This window comes from Diplotaxodon limnothrissa, linkage group LG17 (genome assembly GCF_057381915.1).
Source record: "Diplotaxodon limnothrissa isolate DT_005_m linkage group LG17, D_limnothrissa_male_GT1.1, whole genome shotgun sequence".
NCBI lineage: Eukaryota > Metazoa > Chordata > Actinopteri > Cichliformes > Cichlidae > Diplotaxodon > Diplotaxodon limnothrissa.
Window position 1 is genome coordinate 34,750,905 of NC_140612.1, and position 15,260 is coordinate 34,766,164.

The 15,260-nt window shown below is 41.7% G+C and overlaps 1 protein-coding gene across 2 annotated transcripts in view; it reads right to left on the reverse strand.

Moving 5' to 3' along the window:
* foxp2 (forkhead box P2) overlaps positions 1–15,260 on the reverse strand; it is a 100,331-nt gene that overhangs the window by 82,463 nt on the left and 2,608 nt on the right. Inside the window, exons 2-4 of one of the 2 annotated variants that reach the window (XM_085375358.1) lie at positions 14,010–14,161; positions 7,963–8,029; positions 6,675–6,741 (exon numbers count right to left, since the gene is read on the reverse strand). The gene's annotated coding sequence lies outside the window, so the exon portion shown is untranslated. The remainder of the gene's footprint in view (positions 1–6,674; positions 6,742–7,962; positions 8,030–14,009; positions 14,162–15,260) is intronic. The other variant, XM_085375359.1, reaches the window with a different exon arrangement.

Consider the following 15,260-nt stretch of genomic DNA (forward strand, 5'->3'; position numbering starts at 1 on the left):
CAGCATTTAGTGATAGAGGGATGTGTCTCGTGCTCCTGGCTCCTTATTGAATGATAGCTAGTAAACATTGTCATTCCAAAGAGAGACAGGATTAAAGCCTGCTTTGCCCATTGAGGGGAACAGTATGCGAAAAGAGAAAGGGAACAATAGCCAAATGGAGGACGGTATCACAAGGGTCCAATGTCTGCTGTGATGAATATGTGGGAGATTATAACCCATTCCATCATTTCCATAATGTAAAATTCTTTCTTTTTCACCCGCCAACTATTCACTAAATAAATGAGAAAACTATCACCCGCACAGCAATATTTGACAAAAGGCAGAAGGGAAGGAGACCGAGTTTTGAATGACCCCCGTGCCTTTGACAATATAGGCGCTGTCCGGACACATTCGGAAGCAGCGGAGTGAGTAAAACCTGGTAGAGTATTTATCATTGGGCACAATGCAAATGTATTACCATGTCACCAATACCACTTTACAGCACAGAATGGAACTATACTGAATACAGGAGAGTTTTAAATAATAGCAGGTGAAAATATGAATGGAGGGCTCTATTGATGTGTGGCTTTAATACCTCACAAGTATTCTAAACTGAGGGATCATTCAGTGGACATTGGTTTAAAACCCTGCAGCCACAAAGAGTCAGCCCTCACATTTAACCAATATGCTAACTAGCCTAGCTATTAAGTCTGTCCAACAAAAATAATTCGAATTGGACTGACTGAAGTCAGAAGGGTCTTTCAAAAGGGTGAAAAAAAAAAACTTCTGGAAAGAAAAGTATAATTACAAAGTTCAGACTAGAGAGAGTGCTAATAAATGAAGATGAAAAGCTTTTAGCCAAGCAGCAACCTCCAGGCCTAAAGAAAGAAGCCAGAACCTGCAGTTCCTCAAAAAGCCATTTGAAGCTGGCTCCAAAGGTGGAGGAATGAATACTTACTGCCACATGAAAATCTCCCACATTAATGGTTTAAAGTTATGCATTTTAATTGTTTTGGCTGATTTCACTGGAATATGCTATCTATGATTTTTGACAAAGGCAGCTGCAGCTGGTAACTGTCTCTTAGCATAGCCTTATTAGTTTGACTCACTTGATCATGTTTGCGGTGTGGGGCCTTTTGGAGCACTTAGCTGACAAATAATACGTGTTGCTTTGTGGTACCACCCATACAACAAATCTGTGGTTGAAATTATTGTTATAGTTATTGTTATAGTTATTTTTTTATTTTGCTGTGCATTAAATAACAACATCTGTATCTATGTATGGCCTTCATCGTTTTAACCAAAACCAAACCCACTAGCATTATCTGCCAAGTTAACCTTAAATGTTCTTGTGTAATATGACGACTTCTACCCTCCAAAAATAATCTGGCACTGGTAAAAAACTAAAATCAAAGCTTCATAACTGGACTTTACAAACTCATTGGATGACATAATGGTGGTTACAGCCATCCTTTATATACAGTCCAAGGTTTCTGGCTATGGGTACGCTGTGAAATATGTGAAAACTACCTGGTTAAGCATGACTTACTTACCTGCTAGGAAATTCAGTAAGTAAAGAATAAAATGTTTTTTCATTAGATCTTAAAATAGATACTAACAATAGACTCTATAGCTATATGCTTGCTATATAATCGACCACTTGACTGCAGATCCTTGAGTCTAACTGTTATTTTTCTAGAGAGCTTCTCAAAAAACATTAAACTTGTGAAATTCCTGAGCCATAGAAAATATCTCCGCGCCCTAGCTCTGCTCACGCCTCAGCCTCGCTGACATCTCTTCAGCCATTTGCTTGATGTGTGAGTGTGTGCGTCTTTGTGTAAGTGAAAGAGAGAAAGCCTCTGCCAGTCTACATGCATGTGAATGTGTGTGTGTCATCTGTGAGATCTCAGCAGTCTATTCCAGAGATTTCTCCCATGGTACCCCAGTTTATTTACTTTATCTACAATATAATGCTTCAGTGAACATTAGCAACTTTGAGACACAAGTTTCAATCAGTCATCCAGCGGCGGTGCAAGCAAGCTCGTGCGTGTGTTCATCCAGGTGCAGAGAAAAGATGAACACCACCGCCTCTTTGGCTTCAAACTCAAAGGAGTGACAAAAGAGGTCCCAAAATAATTCAAAATCAAAACGGACAGCGGGAAAGGAGAGAGAAGGAAACAAAAGAATAGTAGAAAAGCAAAAACAGGGAAGAAAGCCAGAAAAATAAACTGTACAGGACAGTAGGGAGAAGAGTTCGGGAAAGGAGGTAGGGGTGGATTTTAAAAAATGACTGAGAGAGAAGTTAAACAAAAATGATACTATGTTGAGAAACGGGAAGAGGAAGAAGGACAGACAAAGGGAATGATAAAAAGAGACAAAATAAAAGAGAAGGCATGGCAGAGAGGAAGAGAAAAAGAAAAGGAGGGGAGACAAGATGTTCTCCCTGGGTAATGTGGAGGGGGTCTTGTCCAATAAACACAGGTGAGCAGCTCGACAGGCCAGGACCACCAAGCTGACTGACAGCTGAGAGCTCTCACTGACCGCCAGCTTTATGTTACATGACACGAGGTGTGCAACTCATCAGACAAAGAGAAACTGCCTGCACCTCTCAGAGTGTGGTAGGGAGAGGGTGGAAAGCACACACGTACACCCACATGCGCTTTTGCACGGCTGTTTAAAGCGGCATCCACGTACCGTGGCTGCAAAGTTGCAAACACAAAAATACCCACTCTCTCATATGGCCAGACAGGAGGAAAGCCCTGCCATTTTCCTTCACAGGTGAGCAGAAGAAGGAAACACCCCGGTGCTCCAGTTACTTAGCGGGAGAAAGTGAGAAGTTGTAGGGTGGGGGGTAGGATGTATGCTGTGTGCCGACTGAATCTTTTCCACATGACGGGCCTCGGGCTGTTTTTGTCAACTGCACTCTTGAGCAGCAAGGAGTCAGGTAGTGTGACCACATGATTGCCTAAGAGGCACTGCGGTGAGAGGGGGAGAAATTGGGGGGTGTGGGGGGGTGGAGAGAGTGGAAGGCAAGAGGAAAGCAGAGAGAGAGGGAGAGAGATGGAGGGAGGGAGAAGGATCGGGGCCGGAGACAGGACCGATGCAACACGCATGATGAGGTGTAATCACAAACCCCATTCAGAGTGCAGTGGAGTTTGTCAACATACACACATTCACATTCCACTGTCTGTCAGCTCCATGACCCAAATCGAGCATGCTGTGTGAGTGTGTTTTTCCACACACATGAATACTTTTTGCCCATTTCGCCTCCAACCAGGTAGTAGCGGTTGCACTGTCTAGGCTTGTGGTTTGTGGTGAGGAAGTCAGATTCCAAGCTCTTGTAGGATTTCGCTGCCGCCTGTATCCCTTTTCAAGCTGCGATCAAATGATCATTACGAACAAAGGACTTGGCTTGTTGCCTCTGGAGTAAAAGCTTTTTCAGTGGCTGTGACCGTGTGGTTTGATTTGAAACTTTTACTTTGAGAGAAAGTAAAGGGGGGGGGGGGGGGGGGGGGGGGGGGGAGAGAGAGAGAGAGAGAGAGAGAGAGAGAGAAAGTCTTATCATAGAGAGGAATCCTACCATTAATTAAAAACAGCAAAACTGAGTCACTCAAATAAAAAAAAAAAACTAAATGTAGTTATGACAGACTTAAGTTCACAAAGCTAACGTGCAAAAAGTTAATTGTAATCACATTTAAAATAATGTTTGATTTTTAGTGTCTCCCAAGAATTCAGGAACAACTTCTTGGCAACTCAGTTATTTCCATGTACTGCACCTTAGCATGCAGACCCTTACATAAACAGAACTCATCAGCAGGTTAAAACACTGTAGGATTTAGTTTATGTCACGATGGCGATATCCCTATAAAACACTGCGCTGGGAAGGGCTAACATAAACTTTAGACTATTTGTGCAGGCTGAAAAATGAGGCTGCGTGACAGCTTGGTGATAACACACGAGTTCAATCTGTCAAGACAATCAGCATTCAGACCTTGGGAGAAGAATGCGCGAGTGTGTGCGACCGATTCACTGGACACGATCACCTGCGAGCGAAGCCCACTCATAATTCGTCCCACCTGAAATAAGGAGTTCAACCTAAAGTCAGGCCTCTCTGATGTCATGCCTGCCTCAGGTTGGGTTTCACAATAATCTCAGGCTCTTGGAGAGATGCCATCAGGCCCTGCTTCCACGCCCCAAGATTTTCTTGAATTAAATTGCAAGGAAAGAATAACACTTGAAACAGCAGATCTTTGCTCCCTTTTCTTCAGAAATTAAGCTATTGCATGCGGTATTTCCAACGAGTATTATCTAATATGACGCACACACATATACAGAACTACTGCAAGGGCCCCAAAGTATGCTGAGGCAGGCCACCTTTGCTGAGGGAAATTAACTTTCTTTTTCCTGCATTAAAATTTCTTAAATTACATATTCTAGATTCAGATTCATCCGTTCATATTCGAATGAAGATTTGGCAATTTATAATCAACTGGATAACAGATAGCATGAAAGAAAAAGAGGGGAATACCGCAGAGGATCAATAGAGCCATCTTCTTCTGAGGTAATGATGGTAATACTCATTCTGAGCCTCCTTGCAAACTTCATTCTCATAGCAACTGTGCACTCAGGACAAACATTCGCCGTGCAATTTCTTTTCTTTACTCATCACCCGACATCCTCCATCTCCACATCCTCTCTTGCTTTTTTACTCTGACCCTCAGTTATTTCTTTTTTAGATAGATGTGAGTGAGATAAATACCCGATAGTTGCTAGGAAAAAAGTATAGTGTGGAAAAAGAGATTAATCTAAAGTGTTTATACTGAGAACAGGACCTGGACTGAATTCTATCTTCTTCTTAAACTGGGTTTTATATGGAGCATTCACACCAGTTAAAAAGAAGAGGAAAAAATTGCTGGAAATATAAATGTCAGGTATGCAAAAATAATTCCTTCATGGAAGTAATGTAAGAACAGGACATCTCCTAATCAGAGAGCTCAGCAAAGGGCAAGATGTCACTGGCTTTTCTTCCAATTTGCTCACAGTATGACACAATCAGACCCTACCCCAAACTTCATTAAATCGAAAAATGGAAACTGGGGAACTTCCAAAAAACTTTCAGCTTCTCCCCCTCCCTCTTTCCTAAGTGTGAAGACAAAACAGTGGACCATAGAGAGAAGGGCGCATGAAGAACGGCAGCAGATCCTTGGGAGTGAGTGCAAAAGTGAGGAAAAGGGGGAAAGAAGGGAAAGTAAACCTTTGATGAGTAAGACTTTTTTTGTTAAGCGATGGAGCTTAACTTTAAAATATTCTGGGTGGCAGTGAATGGGGGATTGACCAATGGCCCTGATCTCAGCCACACACGGGGGCACTGGGGTTAATGGTGGATAAAGATTAGAAAAAAAAGAAGGGTTGCTTTGCCTGATCTCCATCCACCCCCACACACCGACCCTGCAGTTTTCACCTTCTCCACCAATCCCAAATCAGCTAGACAATGGAGGCTGCCAATGGGGAATGATCCAAGTCCCTTTGATTTCTGCCTCTACCCCCTCGACTGTTCTGAGTGCCCAGGGTAAAGACCCGTGGAGGTTCCCCTGTTTGCCCACTCACAGGGACGACAGTTAGCGGGCTCAGAGAAACCATCTGAGGATTGAAAATGGTATGACAAGAGGTCTCTGATCTATGACAAGAAATCAATTTCAAACTGGAAATGTGCGCAGAGAGCTGTTCAGACTGAGCTGTAGCTTCTTTAAAGTAGCCAAAGATATGCTTAATTGCTGTAGATTTTTATATGTGTCTACGGTGGAAGTGCAGCTTGCAGTGTTGAGGCAATTACACATTTTTGCAATGATTAGAGGGACATTTTTAGGCTAGCAGATATGCAGTAAGAGTTCATCTTTGAAGATTTAACTGAATACTGGACAAATTAAGAAGTAATGTTTAAATCTCTTTTAGGTGGAAAAAGAAATCTTGACTCTGTTTCACTCAGGAATGAAAGCAATGGGAAGGTGGAAGTGGTCTCGCACCCAAGATGCTGAGTGTCTTTGCTTATGTGCACACACTTTAATCACATTTTAACCTCAAAGACTGTACTCCAAGATGGTGTTTTAAGAAAAATTTATTTTTTTCCTGTTAGGTTATGGATTGAATAGATTTTAAAAATAGATTCAAAGCAAACAGACACAAACTTCTAGCTTCAAACAATAAATCAACCACAGAAAAAAGTTTTTTACTTCTTTTGGAAATGAACCAGATTGGCTCCAAAATGTAATAGCTCCACCTCAACAAGTTTATGCATTGTCTTGCAAAAAAGACAAACATTCCTCCATCTTTGGCCTTGACAGAATAATTGTGGCATTTAATTAACTGCAATAAATAAATGGCTATTGCATTATGTAAAATGGCAGATTATCATGTGCAATCTTTAAACAACACTTGTGCTTTTTCTTTTTAATAAGGTCACAATAACACCCTCCAGACCATATGACCAATATATCCATAAGAAAACGATACACTGATATGTACACTTTTCTCATACCCCGCTCTGCTGATTTGTCATTTCAGCACCCAGGACTGTTTCTCTAAAGCCAAACCCCATCAGCAGTCGTGACTGATGTGCCTCATTACAGTGGACACATTAATCTGAAAGAAAACACAACACCAGGCATGCAAGGACAATGAAAACTGCTTTCACTTACCACTTTGCACTTTACAGTGTTTGTCGTCTGCTTTTTTCTACGGGTGCACTGTATACATATTTCATCCCTAAAAAGAAAAATAAGAAACATGTCGGACCATAAATATGAGAAGCACACCGAAAAAAACAACAAAAAAGCGCATTTGTCTGGACATGCATTGAGCAGATACTTTGTAACTGACTCAAATAGCTAGAAATAGCTGGATTTGGAATCTGAGGCTACGGGTTGATCTGTGGACTCCATTTAATTTAATGCAACAGTTTCCAATGTTTTTAAGTTCTGTTTGGCTGCTTGCATTGTGATTTTATTGTAAACAAACATTGTTCTATCAATGATAGAAAAACTGTTGGCTTTACTCTCATAAGCTCTGCTTAGCAGAGCTCAGCACACAATGTGACAGAGACGGTGAAACAGAGAGCAGAGGAAGAAAGGAGGTAAAATGCAGTAAAGACACGGACTAGGCTGGAATAAAACATGCAAATAAACTAGATTTACATCATAAATAAATGTTTTGGGGCTTTTTAATAGTCATATATTTTTGTTCCTTGTTTGTTACTCTTCATTCCAATTCACAAAATTCAATTTCATAATTTATTTATTTCATTATTTGTATGGAAAAAGTCTGACTGGTGGAGTCCCACTTTTGCCACCTGCTGTGTTCACCAATATAGAGAGATACATGTGGAATATACCGAATTTAGGAACAATGTAACCCCTCTTCAATTCTAGTTCTGCTACAAATCTCAATCAAGACATCAATTGCATAAAAAAGAAAAAGAAAAAGTAAAAAAAAAAAAGAAAAAGAAAAAAGAAAAAGAAAAAAGAAATCCAAGCTTGCTCACATTTGTCAGCCATAGTGCATATCATAACTTCTAAGTAAGAGTAGATTGAAAATCCTTGGGGTGTGAAAACCAAACAGGCACAACTGAAAGGTTGCCCAGTGAAGGGGGAATTCTATCAAGGTAGACAAGATGAAGATTTGTTACATTTGAGGAGGAATGGGGCCCCACTGACCTCTTCCAGCCACTACAATCACCCTAACACGGGCAGGTTAACAATACCGTAACACTATCAAGCACAGACTAAAAACAAAGACACAGTCATTGCATGCAAACACACAACTGTTTTACATAAGAGTTTTACTCTGAAAGATTAATTGGCCTTAGGAATGCACTGTGTACTTTTAATTTTAACACAGAGCTTTGAAAATACATGCTGCTCTAAATCCCTCCCAAGGTCCAGGATGCTTTGACCGATGGACATGAAGGGACTATGTTCAAATACTTACCCTCAGGGAGAGAACTTGCTGTTGTTGTCCGTCACAGGTGGGGTAGCAGTCCAGCAATGTCAGCTCTCTGAGATTAGAGAAAACAAAAGCACACTGTTAGTCCAAAACTACTTTATGACACACTGATTTTTTTTCCCCCTAGGAACATTCATTGCTGGAACTAACAAGTGTGGGCTAGATGGCTTATTGCATAACTATTTTCTGTAAGGTTTGTAGGTGAAGGCAGTAAACTTTGTGACAACAAAGTGCACCTGGATTTTTGCTGTGAAGCCTGAGAGCATATGTGTGTGGGTATATATCTGTGTGTAAATGCATGCACCAACAGGCAATGTACGATACAGTACACTCCCCTGCCCCCAAACTGCTCAATCTCTGTAAAGTTAAAAGGCGCAGTGCCTGGAAGGCTCTAGCTCTCAACGCCAAGTAAATCACACCGTTAACCTGACACGATTGATTTCTCATATACTTCCATTCAGCTGTCTGAATCTAAGTACACATGCTATGGTATCCATATAATTTAGAGCCCATTAGCATTGATGATTTTTGTGTTAATCACACAAGTACATTGAAAGAAGAATACAATGCCATATCTGCAGCTACTGATTGATCTGGACACTTTTATTGCACATGCATTACATTTAGAGAACTAGGGGCTAACAACAAGTCCCCAGGAGCATCAGAGAGGCCACTTTCTGCTGCTGGGGGCATGAAGGGCAAAAAATGGCCTGGATGTTCCTCCCTGGGATGTTTTTTTATTCCTCTCCCTTTTATTCTCCCAGAATTCCAATGACCCCTACAGGCAACCAGCGACTGCTGAATCCTAAGGAATGTGCTCTCTGAACTGTGCAAAAGGCCCGGAGCTCACAGAGCACAGCTGAAAACAAAAACATGCCAACTGGTATAATTTCTCACTGTTTTGAGTTTGTGGAAAAAACGTTGCACATATTGCTGCACAATATTTGCAAAGAATGGGGTAAGAAGGTTTAAGACTGGGGGGTGAGCACCAACCAGTGGACTGGATATTGGGAAAACCGACATGAAAAGTTTCAGAATAACAATTGTTTTAATGTGTATTTAAGTAGAGTGAAACATCTACTTGGATGGGATTACTACATCTGAAAAAGCACATTTTAGATATAATATGGATAAGCTACTTTCAGCTGCTTCCTTATTCACAAAGAGTTGCCACAGCAGGTATCTCCACATGTTTGATTTGGCCGATTTTTTAAACCTGATGCCCTTCCTTTCACAACCCCAAAAGGACTTGCGGCTCCTGGGATCAAACCGAGGATTCGTTCCCTGTTATCGAATGTGTAAACCACTACACTAAGGAGCCACTTTAGATATAATATAGATATAAAATATAATTTTTAGATAATGCCCCCCACTTCTCTTAAATCATTTGCTCCTGGGTAGACTTCCATCATCACAGCACCCTGTGGCCATGCAGATGTTATATTTTATTCAGTGGAAAAGCATTTGGAATGCTATTAGTCTGCATGACCTCCAATTCGTGGGGATTTACAAATAACACACATGTCTTTATGCCAAGTCTAAAACCATTGGTAAATTCTATCAACTTATAAATATGGCAAAAGCATTCAACTATTCATGAAGGTCTAATAATGCTATAGGCTGATATTTACATAAAGTGCTTGTGCGCTAAGTCAAGATAAACTATTTAAGACCTGGACCACAAATACCTCCACACATCAGAAAAAGGAGGGTCCTGCGATGAAAGAGGACATTATGCTAACAAGTCAGATTACTATACACAATAACTTTATCTTAAAAGTAAATACCATCCTTGGTGTTGGAAAGAGAGGGGGGGCGTTATGGAAAGTCACTGGCAATATTTCTGTGGGGACCAAATGCTCCTTATCAGTGTTAGTCGAGCAATTCAGGCCTGCCTGAAGAAAGATGAGTCTTCAAACTCATTCTATTCATGGTCAGACGTGTAATTACCCTCAGCTCACAGTCTAGACGTAACCGCTTTCACAGTATTTAAGACCCCCTATGCAACGCACGGACGCCGGCTCCTACCACCAAGCCCTGCACGTTAAATCTGTGGGCAGATAAATTAGCGAAGAATGCAATAAAATAGACACAATGAGAGGAACTTTATCCTCCCCGCTGCTAAATGAGATTTCTTTGAAATGCAGATCAGTGGCTCTAGATTAGTGAATTTTAGCTGCTGTCAACATCATAACAAAATACAAATGCGATTGTTCGCTGCTGCCTTATCTCCTTGCTTCCATCTGCTGGCTGGTTATTTACTCCCCCCTGATTTACTATGCAGATCTAAATAAGTCGCATCAAAAGGAGGGCTTACTGCACAATGGCTTCTTAAGCTTCTACATCAAGGTATTTGAAAAACCGGTAGTCACATGAAAAGGCTGCCCATCAAAGGCACATCTCTAATGAACTCTCCCATATCAGAGGGGGCTTGTGGGGCCTGGCTTTAATGCCTTCTGTGAGAGAGGAGCAGAACTACAAATCAGACCCACCAAGCCATGGCAGAGAAAGGAGGAGGACAGAGAGTGGGAGAAAAGAAAGGAGGAGAAGGAAGGGGAAGACAGCAGTTATCAGATGAGATTAACTCAGCAAAGGCACTAGTCCTGGGTCTTTCCATCCATCTAACTCTTAAGTGTACGCTGATGAAGGCACTTGTAAAAAAGTTCAAGAGAGCACGCTACACTGAATTCAGTGACAACACACCAAGGTTAACTACTTAAAATACAAATTTGTATTTTAAAATAATTTGGAATCTGAAATGTTGATAGATACATTCAGTGTGAGTGTAACTGTAATGCCTTAAAGGTTTTTTGAACAACTGTAATGAAAGGAAGTCTGAATATTCTAAACATCTGTTTAAAATGACCCATCAATCCAGTGATCAAAGGAAGACATAAACTGTCAAACACAGGAAAGGAAAACATACTGTGTTTTCCCCACTTCTCATCCTCTGCAAGTCTGCAAACAGCTTTGGTAATCTCAAACAGAGCTTTTGCATTACGCTCCTGCAATAACCTTTAATTTCATGGTGTATTTGTTGCATTCAGCACACAGGCAGGATTACAACTGACAATCTTCAGACTTATATGGGAAAAATAAACTGCATGAAGAGATCATGATCTTGAGCCCCCCCATCCCACCCCACGCTCTCAAACACACCGCCACCCTGCTTTGTATCCCTATGCCTGGTTGAAGGGGAGACCCCCACCAACAAGCATGCAGTTTTACCAGTGAACAATTAGCCCCGGAGCAAGAGCAGGCCCTGCACTGGCACATGTGGTTAAGAGACGAGCGCTGCGGGAGAGCGCCAGATGATGAAGGGATGAGGTTGGGAAGGGGGAGTAGAGGAGAGGATATTGAGGGGGGGTACCCCCACCCCATCCCGGGTGAAGGAGGCGAGTGGCGCGTGCCAGCCACACGTGTGCCAATTTTTGCCTTCCTTCATCATTCACTTTCGGATCCTCTTTACAGAGAAGATATACATATAAAATAGAGAGTGGAACTTTCCCCCCTCCTTACATCCAGTCCAACTTTGTCCCCAAATTTTAGGAGCCCACCCCGAAATTGAGCTGTGATGTAAAGGAACCCAATGGTTAAGTCGCTTGTGCTACAGAAACCAAACTCGTCTTCCCTCCCCTCACCCTGCCTCAAGCGTCTTTCTACAGTGCAGCGTGCCAACTGGGCCCAGTGCCAGTCGCATTTGCAACCACAAGGGACCCCCGTCTTTTCGCCTTGCCTAATGAAATGACAAAACAACAGATTTGCATATGCAGAAACAGGTGTTGTAACAGGTTTGACTCCTCTTGACCCGAGCCGTGTTAAAGAGAGAAAATGCTAGAGAAAAAAAGTTTATGGCCAACAGCTGCCTGGAGGTATTTAGGCTCTGATGGGCACTAAAGTCTGCACCATCTGCCCTGCTCCTTGCCAGGAGTGACAATCTAAATTAAAAACCACTCATCAAAAATCGTAAAAATAAACCATTGTTTTGTTGGGTCCATATGTTGTGGCTATTTTACTTCATTCTCAGAGAGTTGCATTTGAGGCTGAGCTTCATGGCCTATAGCTGTGATCCAGGGAAAATCCAAAGAGCCACACAGTAGCCTGTAATTACCCTCCCACCGATCTGTTGCCTTCAAACCAAAGCCCTGCGTCATCCTCCACAATATCCAAGTCCATCCTCTCCACATTACAGAGGAGAAAACCTAGAAGAGCCTGTGTGGTGAAAACATGGCCATTGTTTAGAGTAGGATTAGGGATTGCCATCCAGGAGCACGAGCCGGGTGTTCAGATGGTGAAAGAAGAGAAAAGCACTACGCTGTACTTGCTCAGAACTTGATAACTGCTATTATGTTTTATGCAGATTTACATTCGCATTGCCAGAAATAAAAACTGTGGTGGAGAGTGCATGGTGGCGAAACAATCCAAAGTTAAAGCGATGCATTTCTGGAAATGTCAAACGTCTCCCTTCCACGTTTTGACCAAATTATGTCCTGACTCAAAGGGGCCTGACTGGGAACATTCTCTTTGTCCTTTTGCTGAAAGACACGGCTAGTGTACAACACCAAAGCTATGCCCAGCATGCTCAACACCACCGCAACCCAACCCCCCACTACCATTTTTCTCCCCCCTGTTTTTATTTAGACGGGTGAGACAGAAGGAACAAACCTGAGACAGTCGTGACCCTGCACGAGTGCTGTAACTTGTTCTAGAGCTATGCCAGCAGAAGGCAGCACCATATGCCCTCAGCCCCGAGCTGGATGCTCTTTCTGCAGCCTAATGTGCCTGTCAAAAATTGTTACTGTCATGACCCCCCCTCTCTTTCATGTTTTTCCCCCTACACACACAACATGTTTGAAATAAACATTTTTTCCCTTTTTCTCTGTGTCTCTTAGGGTAAAGAGGAAAGGTTGTTTCCTCTGTGAGGCACAGTGTGTTTTTGTTTCTAAAAAGGATAAAACCCATCAATACAAACCATTCTATAAAGCCCAGTCTTTACAACTGTACACTCATTAACTAATACTATATTTATTTATTTATTTAAGGTAAAAACCAACTTAGGCATTATGAAACCTAACCTCTTTTTCTTTTTTCTTACATTTCTATTGTGAAATTAATTAAAATAATCATTATTCTATTAACATATCATATATAAAGACCTTCTAAACCTCAGTGGACCTCAGTCCTCACTGTTTACAAGTGACAAGCTGATGGCTGAATGCAGTCTGAGTAACGGTGACCTTGCCTTTTACCATGAGTGACCTTCTGTCTTTAATTCAGGGCAAGACCCCCAAAACCAACACTTTTTTTTTTTCACATGAGGACATCGTCCATCTGACCGTGACTTGAATAAAAGCTGTCATGCCCTCACACCACACTGGCCACACAGTAAACATGCAACTGCTAACTCAAAAAGAAAGAAAGAAAAACTGAGGATATAAAAACATGTAAGGTCTGTGGCTGCTATCAAATGGACCCATGGTTGTATGTGGCCACAACCAACATCGCCCGTTGTGGGCTCCACATTTTGAATCCTGCATTTCCATCTTTTTTTAGAACCAGAAGTGAACACATCTGGATGAGTGGGTGGAAGCTTGGTTGTCAAGGTGCATCCATAGACTGCGTGGATGCATCATACAGACACAGATGTATACTATTTAATGGAAAAACAACATACAAATAAAATGTTAGAACATCACTCAGCAAACTTAAAAGAGACTTCCTGGAAAGTCTGAAAGTACAATTAACAACACAGCAATCCATATCATTTGTCAGCTAACTGCATTAAAAAGGCTCCAAAAGGCTGCATGGTTGGAAGGTACTGTTAGTGACTTGAATCAGCAAACAGCTAGCATTTATCCACCTCTGTCAGCACCCACCTTTGAGTGGTAGGACTAGAAAAGTGAAATACCGTTCCAATTACCTGTCGCTCATAGCAGTTTAAATAACATTTAAATGGATAAATTCTAACAAAAACCTAATCTTCCCAAAAAGCTGGAAATAAGCTAAAGAGAATGAATAAAATGCTTTTGTACCAGGCTGTAGAGTTCAGCGATTTAATGCTGGAGTCTGTGGAGATTGACTCGCTTTTGGAGACAGCCTCAAGTGGCTATTACAGGAACTGCAGTTTCTGGCAATCCGTGCTGGCTTCCATCTTTCACCCCTGAAGGTTGCAGCTTGGTGTCAGCTGAAAGGAAGACTACAATATATGAGGTCACGGTCAAGAGTAGAACAGCCAAGAGGAGAAATTTAAACTTTATGAAAAGCATGACTTATTTTTCATAACTGTAAGAAAGATTGTGTACACAAAGCTAATGTTTTATAACTTTGCATGAATGCTTCTTTGCATTTAGAGTCAGACACACTGTGATACACGCCAGCAAAAAACTACACATCTCAGCTTGTGGAGTGTGGTCATCTGTTTGTGAGTTTTACAACCCTTGGAGGGATACATGATGACGTAAGATGTAGTAATATTTGCAAAAACAATCTTTACAGGACATTTTGATACGTGACTGTTTTGATTAAAGTCAATTTACAGCATAGCCACATAATCTTTTTAACTTGGGAAAGCAAGCATAAAAATCAAATGGTCAGTGAGTATGTTACCAACTTTTCCCTATTAACTCACCCTTGTGTGAGGAGCCTGCAATCTCTCTATAATCCACATCCCCTGACCCCACCCTACACAGCTTTCTCCAGCCAAAGAGTCACAGCGTTCCTCGTCGACAACGGTGTCTAGCTGGGCTTAAGAAGTGACCCAGAGCGTAACTAAAAAAGTCTGAGCTGTCTCAAGACTCTTAGTAACTGGGACACACAAAACATCATTACTGAAATGTGGATAATTACAGTCCAAAAGAGTGGCCTCCTAAGCATGTAATGCACTCTTTTATCTTAAGAAGTCAATCTCTCCAAAGCTGACAGCTTGCAGCATATGATCCTGGTAAACAAATACTTTTGCGCGGCACAAAAGTGCCATTAAAGGCCAAAACTGTCAACACAAATTCCATTCTTAACTTGGAGGGGGAGGGAACCAAAGTGCAGCGGGGAGGGGGGGACGGACGTGATCACTTCTGGTTGCTTTAACTTGCACGGAGGTACGGAGGTTGTCATAGAAACATTTCTATGAAGGGATATAACCTGAACACATGCCATTTAATCACCTTTAAGTTTATGTAACAGGGGCTGAGTGAAAACACACTGGATGGGCTCACTGACGAGGTTAGATAAGTGATGCTGCTAGTGCGCCACTCCCTCAAATTTCTTAACCATGCATGCCCCCCCCC